Source organism: Osmia lignaria, unplaced genomic scaffold (genome assembly GCF_051020975.1).
Source record: "Osmia lignaria lignaria isolate PbOS001 unplaced genomic scaffold, iyOsmLign1 scaffold0005, whole genome shotgun sequence".
Lineage (NCBI taxonomy): Eukaryota > Metazoa > Arthropoda > Insecta > Hymenoptera > Megachilidae > Osmia > Osmia lignaria.
Window position 1 is genome coordinate 9,254,331 of NW_027478162.1, and position 15,385 is coordinate 9,269,715.

Below are 15,385 nucleotides of genomic sequence, written 5' to 3' on the forward strand. Positions count from 1 at the left end.
AGCTTAGCTGTGCAGAAGAAGAACAACAAGAAGAAGACATATCTCGAAATATGTCCGTCAGGCCCCTTCCCTTGAGATATATCTGAAAATATCTCGGAAACGAAGCGAGCTATGGCAAAATGTTAAGAGACCTTTTTTGTAGAGAATTATGTTTCCTACTTTTTATGTTCTATGATATTTTTTGATCAGATGCGTAGTTCTCGAGATATATCAAGATATTTAAAAGTTCCGAAGCCGCACCAACATAATAGAGATACAGAAACACCGTGGCCCCTTTCTTTGAGATAACTCTGCACTATTGCGAGCTGTAAATGCCACTTCCAGCTTAGCTGTGCAGAAGAAGAACAACAAGAAGAAGACATATCTCGAAATATGTCCGTCAGGCCCCTTCCCTTGAGATATATCTGCAAATATCTCGGAAACGAAGCGAGCTATGGCAAAATGTTAAGAGACGTTTTTTGTAGAGAATTATGTTTCCTACAATTTATGTTCTATGATATTTTTTGATCAGAAGCGTAGTTTTCGAGATATATCGAGATATTTAAAAGTTCCGAAGCCGCAACCAACATAATAGGGATACAGAAACACCGTGGCCCCTTTCTTTGAGATAACTCTGCACTATTGCGAGCTGCAAATGCCACTTCCAGCTTAGCGTGCAGAAGAAGAGCAACAAGAAGAAGAAATATCTCGAAATGTGTCCGTCAGGCCCCTTCCCTTGAGATAAATCTGCAAATATCTCGGAAACGAAGAGAGCTATGGCAAAATGTTAAGAGACCTTTTTTGTAGAGAATTAAGTTTCCTACTTTTTATGTTGTATGATATTTTTTGATCAGATGCGTAGTTCTCGAGATATATCAAGATATTTAAAAGTTCCGAAGCCGCACCAACATAATAGAGATACAGAAACACCGTGGCCCCTTCTTTGAGATAACTCTGCACTATTGCGAGCTGCAAATGCCACTTCCAGCTTAGCGTGCAGAAGAAGAGCAACAAGAAGAAGAAATATCTCGAAATGTGTCCGTCAGGCCCCTTCCCTTGAGATAAATCTGCAAATATCTCGGAAACGAAGAGAGCTATGGCAAAATGTTAAGAGACCTTTTTTGTAGAGAATTAAGTTTCCTACTTTTTATGTTGTATGATATTTTTTGATCAGATGCGTAGTTCTCGAGATATATCAAGATATTTAAAAGTTCCGAAGCCGCACCAACATAATAGAGATACAGAAACACCGTGGCCCCTTTCTTTGAGATAACTCTGTACTATTGCGAGCTGGAAATGCCACTTCCAGTTTAGCTGTGCAGAAGAAGAACAACAAGAAGAAGAAATATCTCGAAATATGTCCTTTAGGCCCCTTCCCTTGAGATAAATCTGCAAATATCTCGGAAACGAAGCGAGCTATGGTAAAATGTTAAGAGACCTTTTTTGTAGAGAATTAAGTTTCCTACTTTTTATGTTCTATGATATTTTTTGATCAGATGCGTAGTTCTCGAGATATATCAAGATATTTAAAAGTTCCGAAGCCGCACCAACATAATAGAGATACAGAAACACCGTGGCCCCTTTCTTTGACATAACTCTGCACTATTGCGAGCTGCAAATGCCACTTCCAGCTTAGCTGTGCAGAGGAAGAACAACAAGAAGAAGAAATATCTCGAAATATGTCCGTCAGGCCAGTTCCTTTGAGCTGAATCTGCAAATATCTCGGAAACGAAGCGAGCTATGGCAAAATGTTAAGAGACGTTTTTTGTAGAGAATTATGTTTCCTACAATTTATGTTCTATGATATTTTTTGATCAGAAGCGTAGTTTTCGAGATATATCGAGATATTTAAAAGTTCCGAAGCCGCACCAACATAATAGGGATACAGAAACACCGTGGCCCCTTTCTTTGAGATAACTCTGCACTAGTGCGAGCCGCAAATGCCACTTCCAGCTTAGCTGTGCAGAAGAAGTACAACAAGAAGAAGAAATATCTCGAAATATGTCCGTCAGGCCCCTTCCCTTGAGATAAATCTGCAAATATCTCGGAAACGAAGCGAGTTATGGCAAAATGTTAAGAGACCTTTTTTGTAGAGAATTAACTTTCCTACTTTTTATGTTCTATGATATTTTTTGATCAGATGCGTAGTTCTCGAGATATATCAAGATATTTAAAAGTTCCGAAGCCGCACCAACATAATAGAGATACAGAAACACCGTGGCCCCTTTCTTTGAGATAACTCTGCACTATTGCGAGCTGTAAATGTCACTTCCAGCTTAGCTGTGCAGAAGAAGAACAACAAGAAGAAGACATATCTCGAAATATGTCCGTCAGGCCCCTTCCCTTGAGATATATCTGCAAATATCTCGGAAACGAAGCGAGCTATGGCAAAATGTTAAGAGACCTTTTTTGTAGAGAATTATGTTTCCTACTTTTTATGTTCTATCATATTTTTTGATCAGATGCGTAGTTCTCGAGATATATCAAGATATTTAAAAGTTCCGAAGCCGCACCAACATAATAGAGATACAGAAACACCGTGGCCCCTTTCTTTGAGATAACTCTGCACTATTGCGAGCTGTAAATGCCACTTCCAGCTTAGCTGTGCAGAAGAAGAACAACAAGAAGAAGACATATCTCGAAATATGTCCGTCAGGCCCCTTCCCTTGAGATATATCTGCAAATATCTCGGAAACGAAGCGAGCTATGGCAAAATGTTAAGAGACGTTTTTTGTAGAGAATTATGTTTCCTACAATTTATGTTCTATGATATTTTTTGATCAGAAGCGTAGTTTTCGAGATATATCGAGATATTTAAAAGATCCGAAGCCGCACCAACATAATAGGGATACAGAAACACCGTGGCCCCTTTCTTTGAGATAACTCTGCACTATTGCGAGCTGTAAATGTCACTTCCAGCTTAGCTGTGCAGAAGAAGAACAACAAGAAGAAGACATATCTCGAAATATGTCCGTCAGGCCCCTTCCCTTGAGATATATCTGCAAATATCTCGGAAACGAAGCGAGCTATGGCAAAATGTTAAGAGACCTTTTTTGTAGAGAATTATGTTTCCTACTTTTTATGTTCTATGATATTTTTTGATCAGATGCGTAGTTCTCGAGATATATCAAGATATTTAAAAGTTCCGAAGCCGCACCAACATAATAGAGATACAGAAACACCGTGGCCCCTTTCTTTGAGATAACTCTGCACTATTGCGAGCTGTAAATGCCACTTCCAGCTTAGCTGTGCAGAAGAAGAACAACAAGAAGAAGACATATCTCGAAATATGTCCGTCAGGCCCCTTCCCTTGAGATATATCTGCAAATATCTCGGAAACGAAGCGAGCTATGGCAAAATGTTAAGAGACGTTTTTTGTAGAGAATTATGTTTCCTACAATTTATGTTCTATGATATTTTTTGATCAGAAGCGTAGTTTTCGAGATATATCGAGATATTTAAAAGTTCCGAAGCCGCACCAACATAATAGGGATACAGAAACACCGTAGCCCCTTTCTTTGAGATAACTCTGCACTAGTGCGAGCCGCAAATGCCACTTCCAGCTTAGCTGTGCAGAAGAAGAACAACAAGAAGAAGAAATATCTCGAAATATGTCCGTCAGGCCCCTTCCCTTGAAATAAATCTGCAAATATCTCGGAAACGAAGCGAGCTATGGCAAAATGTTAAGAGACCTTTTTTGTAGAGAATTAAGTTTCCTACTTTTTATGTTCTATGATATTTTTTGATCAGATGCGTAGTTCTCGAGATATATCAAGATATTTAAAAGTTCCGAAGCCGCACCAACATAATAGAGATACAGAAACACCGTGGCCCCTTTCTTTGAGATAACTCTGCACTAGTGCGAGCCGCAAATGCCACTTCCAGCTTAGCTGTGCAGAAGAAGAACAACAAGAAGAAGAAATATCTCGAAATATGTCCGTCAGGCCCCTTCCCTTGAGATAAATCTGCAAATATCTCGGAAACAAAGCGAGCTATGGCAAAATGTTAAGAGACCTTTTTTGTAGAGAATTATGTTTCCTATAATTTATGTTCTATGATATTTTTTGATCAGAAGCGTAGTTTTCGAGATATATCGAGATATTTAAAAGTTCCGAAGCCGCACCAACATAATAGAGATACAGAAACACCGTGGCCCCTTTCTTTGAGATAACTCTGCACTAGTGCGAGCCGCAAATGCCACTTCCAGCTTAGCTGTGCAGAAGAAGAACAACAAGAAGAAGAAATATCTCGAAATATGTCCGTCAGGCCAGTTCCTTTGAGCTGAATCTGCAAATATCTCGGAAACGAAGCGAGCTATGGCAAAATGTTAAGAGACGTTTTTTGTAGAGAATTATGTTTCCTACAATTTATGTTCTATGATATTTTTTGATCAGAAGCGTAGTTTTCGAGATATATCGAGATATTTAAAAGTTCCGAAGCCGCACCAACATAATAGGGATACAGAAACACCGTGGCCCCTTTCTTTGAGATAACTCTGCACTAGTGCGAGCCGCAAATGCCACTTCCAGCTTAGCTGTGCAGGAGAAGAACAACAAGAAGAAGAAATATCTCGAAATATGTCCGTCAGGCCCCTTCCCTTGAGATATATCTGCAAATATCTCGGAAACGAAGCGAGCTATGGCAAAATGTTAAGAGACCTTTTTTGTAGAGAATTATGTTTCCTACAATTTATGTTCTATGATATTTTTTGATCAGAAGCGTAGTTTTCGAGATATATCGAGATATTTAAAAGTTCCGAAGCCGCACCAACATAATAGAGATACAGAAACACCGTGGCCCCTTTCTTTGAGATAACTCTGCACTAGTGCGAGCCGCAAATGCCACTTCCAGCTTAGCTGTGCAGAAGAAGAACAACAAGAAGAAGAAATATCTCGAAATATGTCCGTCAGGCCCCTTCCCTTGAGATAAATCTGCAAATATCTCGGAAACGAAGCGAGCTATGGCAAAATCTTAAGAGACCTTTTTTGTAGAGAATTATGTTTCCTACAATTTATGTTCTATGATATTTTTTGATCAGAAGCGTAGTTTTCGAGATATATCGAGATATTTAAAAGTTCCGAAGCCGCACCAACATAATAGAGATACAGAAACACCGTGGCCCCTTTCTTTGAGATAACTCTGCACTAGTGCGAGCCGCAAATGCCACTTCCAGCTTAGCTGTGCAGAAGAAGAACAACAAGAAGAAGAAATATCTCGAAATATGTCCGTCAGGCCCCTTCCCTTGAGATAAATCTGCAAATATCTCGGAAACGAAGCGAGCTATGGCAAAATCTTAAGAGACCTTTTTTGTAGAGAATTATGTTTCCTACAATTTATGTTCTATGATATTTTTTGATCAGAAGCGTAGTTTTCGAGATATATCGAGATATTTAAAAGTTCCGAAGCCGCACCAACATAATAGAGATACAGAAACACCGTGGCCCCTTTCTTTGAGATAACTCTGCACTAGTGCGAGCCGCAAATGCCACTTCCAGCTTAGCTGTGCAGAAGAAGAACAACAAGAAGAAGAAATATCTCGAAATATGTCCGTCAGGCCCCTTCCCTTGAGATAAATCTGCAAATATCTCGGAAACGAAGAGAGCTATGGCAAAATGTTAAGAGACCTTTTTTGTAGAGAATTAAGTTTCCTACTTTTTATGTTCTATGATATTTTTGGATCAGATGCGTAGTTCTCGAGATATATCGAGATATTTAAAAGTTCCGAAGCCGTACCAACATAATAGAGATACAGAAACACCGTGGCCCCTTTCTTTGAGATAACTCTGCACTATTGCGAGCTGCAAATGCCACTTCCAGCTTAGCTGTGCAGAGGAAGAACAACAAGAAGAAGAAATATCTCGAAATATGTCCGTCAGGCCAGTTCCTTTGAGCTGAATCTGCAAATATCTCGGAAACGAAGCGAGCTATGGCAAAATCTTAAGAGACCTTTTTTGTAGAGAATTATGTTTCCTACAATTTATGTTCTATGATATTTTTTGATCAGAAGCGTAGTTTTCGAGATATATCGAGATATTTAAAAGTTCCGAAGCCGCACCAACATAATAGGGATACAGAAACACCGTGGCCCCTTTCTTTGAGATAACTCTGCACTAGTGCGAGCCGCAAATGCCACTTCCAGCTTAGCTGTGCAGAAGAAGAACAACAAGAAGAAGAAATATCTCGAAATATGTCCGTCAGGCCCCTTCCCTTGAGATAAATCTGCAAATATCTCGGAAACGAAGCGAGCTATGGCAAAATGTTAAGAGACCTTTTTTGTAGAGAATTAAGTTTCCTACTTTTTGTGTTCTATGATATTTTTTGATCAGATGCGTAGTTCTCGAGATATATCAAGATATTTAAAAGTTCCGAAGCCGCACCAACATAATAGAGATACAGAAACACCGTGGCCCCTTTCTTTGAGATAACTCTGCACTATTGCGAGCTGCAAATGCCTCTTCCAGCTTAGCTGTGCAGAGGAAGAACAACAAGAAGAAGAAATATCTCGAAATATGTCCGTCAGGCCAGTTCCTTTGAGCTGAATCTGCAAATATCTCGGAAACGAAGCGAGCTATGGCAAAATGTTAAGAGACGTTTTTTGTAGAGAATTATGTTTCCTACAATTTATGTTCTATGATATTTTTTGATCAGAAGCGTAGTTTTCGAGATATATCGAGATATTTAAAAGTTCCGAAGCCGCACCAACATAATAGGGATACAGAAACACCGTGGCCCCTTTCTTTGAGATAACTCTGCACTAGTGCGAGCCGCAAATGCCACTTCCAGCTCAGCTGTGCAGAAGAAGAACAACAAGAAGAAGAAATATCTCGAAATATGTCCGTCAGGCCCCTTCCCTTGAGATAAATCTGCAAATATCTCGGAAACGAAGCGAGCTATGGCAAAATGTTAAGAGACCTTTTTTGTAGAGAATTAAGTTTCCTACTTTTTATGTTCTATGATATTTTTTGATCAGATGCGTAGTTCTCGAGATATATCAAGATATTTAAAAGTTCCGAAGCCGCACCAACATAATAGAGATACAGAAACACCGTGGCCCCTTTCTTTGAGATAACTCTGCAGTATTGCGAGCTGTAAATGCCACTTCCAGCTTAGCTGTGCAGAGGAAGAACAACAAGAAGAAGAAATATCTCGAAATATGTCCGTCAGGCCAGTTCCTTTGAGCTGAATCTGCAAATATCTCGGAAACGAAGCGAGCTATGGCAAAATGTTAAGAGACGTTTTTTGTAGAGAATTATGTTTCCTACAATTTATGTTCTATGATATTTTTTGATCAGAAGCGTAGTTTTCGAGATATATCGAGATATTTAAAAGTTCCGAAGCCGCACCAACATAATAGGGATACAGAAACACCGTGGCCCCTTTCTTTGAGATAACTCTGCACTAGTGCGAGCCGCAAATGCCACTTCCAGCTTAGCTGTGCAGAAGAAGAACAACAAGAAGAAGAAATATCTCGAAATATGTCCGTCAGGCCCCTTCCCTTGAGATAAATCTGCAAATATCTCGGAAACGAAGCGAGCTATGGCAAAATGTTGAGAGACGTTTTTTGTAGAGAATTAAGTTTCCTACTTTTTATGTTCTATGATATTTTTTGATCAGATGCGTAGTTCTCGAGATATATCAAGATATTTAAAAGTTCCGAAGCCGCACCAACATAATAGAGATACAGAAACACCGTGGCCCCTCTCTTTGAGATAACTCTGCACTATTGCGAGCTGGAAATGCCACTTCCAGTTTAGCTGTGCAGAAGAAGAACAACAAGAAGAAGAAATATCTCGAAATATGTCCGTTAGGCCCCTTCCCTTGAGATAAATCTGCAAATATCTCGGAAACGAAGCGAGCTATGGCAAAATGTTAAGAGACCATTTTTGTAGAGAATTATGTTTCCTACAATTTATGTTCTATGATATTTTCTGATCAGAAGCGTAGTTTTCGAGATATATCGAGATATTTAAAAGTTCCGAAGCCGCACCAACATAATAGAGATACAGAAACACCGTGGCCCCTTTCTTTGAGATAACTCTGCACTAGTGCGAGCCGCAAATGCCACTTCCAGCTTAGCTGTGCAGAAGAAGAACAACAAGAAGAAGAAATATCTCGAAATATGTCCGTCAGGCCCCTTCCCTTGAGATATATCTGCAAATATCTCGGAAACGAAGCGAGCTATGGCAAAATGTTAAGAGACCTTTTTTGTAGAGAATTATGTTTCCTACAATTTATGTTCTATGATATTTTTTGATCAGAAGCGTAGTTTTCGAGATATATCGAGATATTTAAAAGTTCCAAAGCCGCACCAACATAATAGAGATACAGAAACACCGTGGCCCCTTTCTTTGAGATAACTCTGCACTAGTGCGAGCCGCAAATGCCACTTCCAGCTTAGCTGTGCAGAAGAAGAACAACAAGAAGAAGAAATATCTCGAAATATGTCCGTCAGGCCCCTTCCCTTGAGATAAATCTGCAAATATCTCGGAAACGAAGCGAGCTATGGCAAAATGTTGAGAGACGTTTTTTGTAGAGAATTAAGTTTCCTACTTTTTATGTTCTATGATATTTTTTGATCAGATGCGTAGTTCTCGAGATATATCAAGATATTTAAAAGTTCCGAAGCCGCACCAACATAATAGAGATACAGAAACACCGTGGCCCCTCTCTTTGAGATAACTCTGCACTATTGCGTGCTGGAAATGCCACTTCCAGTTTAGCTGTGCAGAAGAAGAACAACAAGAAGAAGAAATATCTCGAAATATGTCCGTCAGGCCCCTTCCCTTGAGATAAATCTGCAAATATCTCGGAAACGAAGCGAGCTATGGCAAAATGTTAAGAGACCTTTTTTGTAGAGAATTATGTTTCCTACTTTTTATGTTCTATGATATTTTTTGATCAGACGCGTAGCTCTCGAGATATATCAAGATATTTAAAAGTTCCGAAGCCGCACCAACATAATAGAGATACAGAAACACCGTGGCCCCTCTCTTTGAGATAACTCTGCACTATTGCGAGCTGGAAATGCCACTTCCAGTTTAGCTGTGCAGAAGAAGAACAACAAGAAGAAGAAATATCTCGAAATATGTCCGTTAGGCCCCTTCCCTTGAGATAAATCTGCAAATATCTCGGAAACGAAGCGAGCTATGGCAAAATGTTAAGAGACCATTTTTGTAGAGAATTATGTTTCCTACAATTTATGTTCTATGATATTTTTTGATCAGAAGCGTACTTTTCGAGATATATCGAGATATTTAAAAGTTCCGAAGCCGCACCAACATAATAGAGATACAGAAACACCGTGGCCCCTTTCTTTGAGATAACTCTGCACTAGTGCGAGCCGCAAATGCCACTTCCAGCTTAGCTGTGCAGAAGAAGAACAACAAGAAGAAGAAATATCTCGAAATATGTCCGTCAGGCCCCTTCCCTTGAGATAAATCTGCAAATATCTCGGAAACGAAGCGAGGTATGGCAAAATGTTAAGAGACCTTTTTTGTAGAGAATTAAGTTTCCTACTTTTTATGTTCTATGATATTTTTTGATCAGATGCGTAGTTCTCGAGATATATCAAGATATTTAAAAGTTCCGAAGCCGCACCAACATAATAGAGATACAGAAACACCGTGGCCCCTTTCTTTGAGATAACTCTGCACTATTGCGAGCTGCAAATGCCACTTCCAGCTTAGCTGTGCAAAGGAAGAACAACAACAAGAAGAAATATCTCGAAATATGTCCGTCAGGCCAGTTCCTTTGAGCTGAATCTGCAAATATCTCGGAAACGAAGCGAGCTATGGCAAAATGTTAAGAGACGTTTTTTGTAGAGAATTATGTTTCCTACAATTTATGTTCTATGATATTTTTTGATCAGAAGCGTAGTTTTCGAGATATATCGAGATATTTAAAAGTTCCGAAGCCGCACCAACATAATAGGGATACAGAAACACCGTGGCCCCTTTCTTTGAGATAACTCTGCACTAGTGCGAGCCGCAAATGCCACTTCCAGCTTAGCTGTGCAGAAGAAGAACAACAAGAAGAAGAAATATCTCGAAATATGTCCGTCAGGCCCCTTCCCTTGAGATAAATCTGCAAATATCTCGGAAACGAAGCGAGCTATGGCAAAATGTTAAGAGACCTTTTTTGTAGAGAATTAAGTTTCCTACTTTTTATGTTCTATGATATTTTTTGATCAGATGCGTAGTTCTCGAGATATATCAAGATATTTAAAAGTTCCGAAGCCGCACCAACATAATAGAGATACAGAAACACTGTGGCCCCTTTCTTTGAGATAACTCTGCACTATTGCGAGCTGTAAATGCCACTTCCAGCTTAGCTGTGCAGAAGAAGAACAACAAGAAGAAGAAATATCTCGAAATATGTCCGTCAGGCCCCTTCCCTTGAGATAAATCTGCAAATATCTCGGAAACGAAGCGAGCTATGGCAAAATGTTAAGAGACCTTTTTTGTAGAGAATTATGTTTCCTACAATTTATGTTCTATGATATTTTTTGATCAGAAGCGTAGTTTTCGAGATATATCGAGATATTTAAAAGTTCCGAAGCCGCACCAACATAATAGGGATACAGAAACACCGTCGTCCCTTTCTTTGAGATAACTCTGCACTAGTGCGCGCCGCAAATGCCACTTCCAGCTTAGCTGTGCAGAAGAAGAACAACAAGAAGAAGAAATATCTCGAAATATGTCCGTCAGGCCCCTTCCCTTGAGATAAATCTGCAAATATCTCGGAAACGAAGCGAGCTATGGCAAAATGTTAGGAGACCTTTTTTGTAGAGAATTAAGTTTCCTACTTTTTATGTTCTATGATATTTTTTGATCAGATGCGTAGTTCTCGAGATATATCAAGATATTTAAAAGTTCCGAAGCCGCACCAACATAATAGAGATACAGAAACACCGTGGCCCCTCTCTTTGAGATAACTCTGCACTAGTGCGAGCCGCAAATGCCACTTCCAGCTTAGCTGTGCAGAAGAAGAACAACAAGAAGAAGAAATATCTCGAAATATGTCCGTCAGGCCCCTTCCCTTGAGATAAATCTGCAAATATCTTGGAAACGAAGCGAGCTATGGCAAAATGTTGAGAGACCTTTTTTGTAGAGAATTAAGTTTCCTACTTTTTATGTTCTATGATATTTTTTGATCAGATGCGTAGTTCTCGAGATATATCAAGATATTTAAAAGTTCCGAAGCCGCACCAACATAATAGAGATACAGAAACACCGTGGCCCCTCTCTTTGAGATAACTCTGCACTATTGCGAGCTGGAAATGCCACTTCCAGTTTAGCTGTGCAGAAGAAGAACAACAAGAAGAAGAAATATCTCGAAATATGTCCGTCAGGCCCCTTCCCTTGAGATAAATCTGCAAATATCTCGGAAACGAAGCGAGCTATGGCAAAATGTTAAGAGACGTTTTTTGTAGAGAATTATGTTTCCTACAATTTATGTTCTATGATATTTTTTGATCAGAAGCGTAGTTTTCGAGATATATCGAGATATTTAAAAGTTCCGAAGCCGCACCAACATAATAGGGATACAGAAACACCGTGGCCCCTTTCATTGAGATAACTCTGCACTAGTGCGAGCCGCAAATGCCACTTCCACCTTAGCTGTGCAGAAGAAGAACAACAAGGAGAAGGAATATCTCGAAATATGTCCGTCAGGCCCCTTCCCTTGAGATAAATCTGCAAATATCTCGGAAACGAAGCGAGCTATGGCAAAATGTTGAGAGACCTTTTTTGTAGAGAATTAAGTTTCCTACTTTTTATGTTCTATGATATTTTTTGATCAGATGCGTAGTTCTCGAGATATATCAAGATATTTAAAAGTTCCGAAGCCGCACCAACATAATAGAGATACAGAAACACCGTGGCCCCTCTCTTTGAGATAACTCTGCACTATTGCGAGCTGGAAATGCCACTTCCAGTTTAGCTGTGCAGAAGAAGAACAACAAGAAGAAGAAATATCTCGAAATATGTCCGTCAGGCCCCTTCCCTTGAGATAAATCTGCAAATATCTCGGAAACGAAGCGAGCTATGGCAAAATATTAGGAGACCTTTTTTGTAGAGAATTAAGTTTCCTACTTTTTATGTTCTATGATATTTTTTGATCAGATGCGTAGTTCTCGAGATATATCAAGATATTTAAAAGTTCCGAAGCCGCACCAACATAATAGAGATACAGAAACACCGTGGCCCCTCTCTTTGAGATAACTCTGCACTATTGCGAGCTGGAAATGCCACTTCCAGTTTAGCTGTGCAGAAGAAGAACAACAAGAAGAAGAAATATCTCGAAATATGTCCGTCAGGCCCCTTCCCTTGAGATAAATCTGCAAATATCTCGGAAACGAAGCGAGCTATGGCAAAATATTAGGAGACCTTTTTTGTAGAGAATTAAGTTTCCTACTTTTTATGTTCTATGATATTTTTTGATCAGATGCGTAGTTCTCGAGATATATCAAGATATTTAAAAGTTCCGAAGCCGCACCAACATAATAGAGATACAGAAACACCGTGGCCCCTCTCTTTGAGATAACTCTGCACTATTGCGAGCTGTAAATGCCACTTCCAGCTTAGCTGTGCAGAAGAAGAACAACAAGAAGAAGACATATCTCGAAATATGTCCGTCAGGCCCCTTCCCTTGAGATATATCTGCAAATATCTCGGAAACGAAGCGAGCTATGGCAAAATGTTAAGAGACCTTTTTTGTAGAGAATTATGTTTCCTACAATTTATGTTCTATGATATTTTTTGATCAGAAGCGTAGTTTTCGAGATATATCGAGATATTTAAAAGTTCCGAAGCCGCACCAACATAATAGAGATACAGAAACAACGTGGCCCCTTTCGTTGAGATAACTCTGCACTAGTGGGAGCCGCAAATGCCACTTCCAGCTTAGCTGTGCAGAAGAAGAACAACAAGAAGAAGAAATATCTCGAAATATGTCCGTCAGGCCCCTTCCCTTGAGATAAATCTGCAAATATCTCGGAAACGAAGCGAGCTATGGCAAAATGTTAAGAGACGTTTTTTGTAGAGAATTATGTTTCCTACAATTTATGTTCTATGATATTTTTTGATCAGAAGTGTAGTTTTCGAGATATATCGAGATATTTAAAAGTTCCGAAGCCGCACCAACATAATAGGGATACAGAAACACCGTGGCCCCTTTCTTTGAGATAACTCTGCACTAGTGCGAGCCGCAAATGCCACTTCCAGCTTAGCTGTGCAGAAGAAGAACAACAAGAAGAAGAAATATCTCGAAATATGTCCGTCAGGCCCCTTCCCTTGAGATAAATCTGCAAATATCTCGGAAACGAAGCGAGCTATGGCAAAATGTTGAGAGACCTTTTTTGTAGAGAATTAAGTTTCCTACTTTTTATGTTCTATGATATTTTTTGATCAGAAGCGTAGTTTTCGAGATATATCGAGATATTTAAAAGTTCCGAAGCCGCACCAACATAATAGGGATACAGAAACACCGTGGCCCCTTTCTTTGAGATAACTCTGCACTAGTGCGAGCCGCAAATGCCACTTCCAGCTTAGCTGTGCAGAAGAAGAACAACAAGAAGAAGAAATATCTCGAAATATGTCCGTCAGGCCCCTTCCCTTGAGATATATCTGCAAATATCTCGGAAACGAAGCGAGCTATGGCAAAATGTTAAGAGACCTTTTTTGTAGAGAATTAAGTTTCCTACTTTTTATGTTCTATAATATTTTTTGATCAGATGCGTAGTTCTCGAGATATATCAAGATATTTAAAAGTTCCGAAGCCGCACCAACATAATAGAGATACAGAAACACCGTGGCCCCTTTCTTTGAGATAACTCTGCACTATTGCGAGCTGTAAATGCCACTTCCAGCTTAGCTGTGCAGAAGAAGAACAACAAGAAGAAGAAATATCTCGAAATATGTCCGTCAGGCCCCTTCCCTTGAGATATATCTGCAAATATCTCGGAAACGAAGCGAGCTATGGCAAAATGTTAAGAGACCTTTTTTGTAGAGAATTATGTTTCGTACAATTTATGTTCCATGATATTTTTTGGTGAGAAGCGTAGTTTTCGAGATATATCGAGATATTTAAAAGTTCCAAAGCCGCACCAACATAATAGAGATACAGCAACACCGTGGCCCCTTTCTTTGAGATAACTCTGCACTAGTGCGAGCCGCAAATGCCACTTCCAGCTTAGCTGTGCAGAAGAAGAACAACAAGAAGAAGAAATATCTCGAAATATGTCCGTCAGGCCCCTTCCCTTGAGATAAATCTGCAAATATCTCGGAAACGAAGCGAGCTATGGCAAAATGTTGAGAGACCTTTTTTGTAGAGAATTAAGTTTCCTACGTTTTATGTTCTATGATATTTTTTGATCAGATGCGTAGTTCTCGAGATATATCAAGATATTTAAAAGTTCCGAAGCCGCACCAACATAATAGAGATACAGAAACACCGTGGCCCCTCTCTTTGAGATAACTCTGCACTATTGCGAGCTGGAAATGCCACTTCCAGTTTAGCTGTGCAGAAGAAGAACAACAAGAAGAAGAAATATCTCGAAATATGTCAGTCAGGCCCCTTCCCTTGAGATAAATCTGCATATATCTCGGAAACGAAGCGAGCTATGGCAAAATGTTAAGAGACGTTTTTTGTAGAGAATTATGTTTCCTACAATTTATGTTCTATGATATTTTTTGATCAGAAGCGTAGTTTTCGAGATATATCGAGATATTTAAAAGTTCCGAAGCCGCACCAACATAATAGGGATACAGAAACACCGTGGCCCCTTTCTTTGAGATAACTCTGCACTAGTGCGAGCCGCAAATGCCACTTCCACCTTAGCTGTGCAGAAGAAGAACAACAAGGAGAAGGAATATCTCGAAATATGTCCGTCAGGCCCCTTCCCTTGAGATAAATCTGCAAATATCTCGGAAACGAAGCGAGCTATGGCAAAATGTTGAGAGACCTTTTTTGTAGAGAATTAAGTTTCCTACTTTTCATGTTCTATGATATTTTTTGATCAGATGCGTAGTTCTCGAGATATATCAAGATATTTAAAAGTTCCGAAGCCGCACCAACATAATAGAGATACAGAAACACCGTGGCCCCTCTCTTTGAGATAACTCTGCACTATTGCGAGCTGGAAATGCCACTTCCAGTTTAGCTGTGCAGAAGAAGAACAACAAGAAGAAGAAATATCTCGAAATATGTCCGTCAGGCCCCTTCCCTTGAGATAAATCTGCAAATATCTCGGAAACGAAGCGAGCTATGGCAAAATGTTAGGAGACCTTTTTTGTAGGGAATTAAGTTTCCTACTTTTTATGTTCTACGATATTTTTTGATCAGATGCGTAGTTCTCGAGATATATCAAGATATTTAAAAGTTCCGAAGCCGCACCAACATAATAGAG